This window comes from Danio aesculapii, chromosome 23 (genome assembly GCF_903798145.1).
Source record: "Danio aesculapii chromosome 23, fDanAes4.1, whole genome shotgun sequence".
NCBI lineage: Eukaryota > Metazoa > Chordata > Actinopteri > Cypriniformes > Danionidae > Danio > Danio aesculapii.
In genome coordinates, this window is record NC_079457.1 from 24,081,839 (window position 1) to 24,083,828 (window position 1,990).

A 1,990-nucleotide genomic window follows, 5' to 3' on the forward strand; every position below is an offset into this window, starting at 1 on the left:
TAGATTAATCATTTCAAATGTGACTCTATATACGCGTCAAGCTGCTGACCGGAGGTTTGAAGCATCCTGCTTACGCATACACTCAAAACATAATGGGTAGTTTTGCGTTCTAAGAAAAAGGTCTATAGGTGAATTGGATGAACTAATTTGCCTGTAGTGTATGAGTGTGTGAGTGAATGTGAGTGTACTTGAGTGTTTACCAGTACTGGGTTGCAGCTGGGGAGGGTATCCACTGCGTAAAACATATGCTAAAATAGTTGGTGGTTCATTCTGCTGTGGCAACCCCTGATAAATGACGGAATAAGCCGAAGGAAAATGAATGAATTGCTTCAAAATGTTTGACATTTGTATGTTCATTTTAATTAATTATTGACAGTCCTCCATAATATTTTGCACTTCAGGTTTAGGTGTCATTAGCTCTTCAAGATTTCTTTCTAACCCTCGCTTCCACCGAAACTGCAAGTGTTGTTACCGCATGTAGCATATGATGCTGTGCTTTCTGACAGATGCACGCTGCTCAAAATACAGCTGTCCAAGGATCATCATGTGTGTGGACACAATCTGTCAGCTGCTAAAACGTTTAGCAAAATAACAAGATGCAATTTAAAGTAGATGGTTTAGGTGCTACAGCAGCCATTTGACTCTCAAGTATTTTATTAGGACCTCGCTCTCTTCTATCTAGCTGCTCGGATAGTTTATAAAGTGAGATTTCTTGTTATTAGCAGATTCACTGAACAGCCACACAGTCAAGAGCTGAACATTCGCTTTAAATAGTGGAATATTGGAACCAAATTTTGGTCTTTTTAAATTGTAATATTAGTTTATGCCACTAGTCCTCTGTAGATTATTATTTACTTAATAATAATGAATAGTGTTGGCATAAAAACAGGAGGAGTACTTCAAATTATGACCGTTATTTATATCAGTGATTCTGCTGTTTGTGTATTTGATGTTTTGGTAATGCAGATTTTATTTGGGCAATTTCTTTGTGGAGTTCTGATATCCTGAGCATGTTAAATGCAATTTGAAACATTATCATTTATGGTGACTCTGTACATAAAATAAATGCATATATTCTAACTGTTTTGTGTGTCTGGTTGAGACAAATACAACGACAACAAAAAGTTGTGTGTAAAGTTAACCTTACTGTAACCAGGATTCCCAGCCACGCATGCACACAGCTACAACAAAGCATGGCTCATAAACATCAGTTTCATTCCAGGCTCACCTCATATCCCATGGGGCAATAAAGCAGCCGGGTAGCAGGTAAACAGAATAGTTTCTTTGTCACAGCTGTTCTGAGAAGCTTGAATGGTTTCCAACTGCTGTAAATCAGAGCTGAAAGGCTGCAGAAAAGAAGCTGCAGTTAGAGACAGATAAGAGACGGACTGCAGAGGCCCAGGAATGCATTTCTAATTAAAGCCATTTATCTCTGTCAAACATTTATTGCATTCATTTTATATAATCCTCTGTATATACAAAAACTCATCCATGCAGTTATTTCTTGCTCTAAGTTTGCAGCAGTGATTGGTGATAAATAATAAATCTGTAAATAATAAAGGAATAAATTTATCTAGTCTCTTTACATTTTTTTCTTCAAATGCTAACAAGCATTGTGCAGTACTGAAGCCACAAGTTCAGCAGGAGTCTACTGTGAATTCTATTTTCACTGCTTTCACACAAAATGCATGCAATGAACACATTGTTCAAAATTCCCAAACAGTTTTCTCATTCATGCTCTAACAAACTCATTTTAACACAGCTAACAACAAAACAGGATTCAAAAGTGACTGGCTATAAATTATATATATATATATTGAAAATCTTACCAGAAAATGACAATCATAACAAACTGATCATAATTTCAGCTGAAAGCCTACCCAAAATACCTGCTTTAGTCATAATTATTTTTAAATTGTAAAATTATTATTATTATTTTTGTAAAAGCTTGGAACTTAATTTTGTCAGGAGATCAAAGAATACAGTTTAG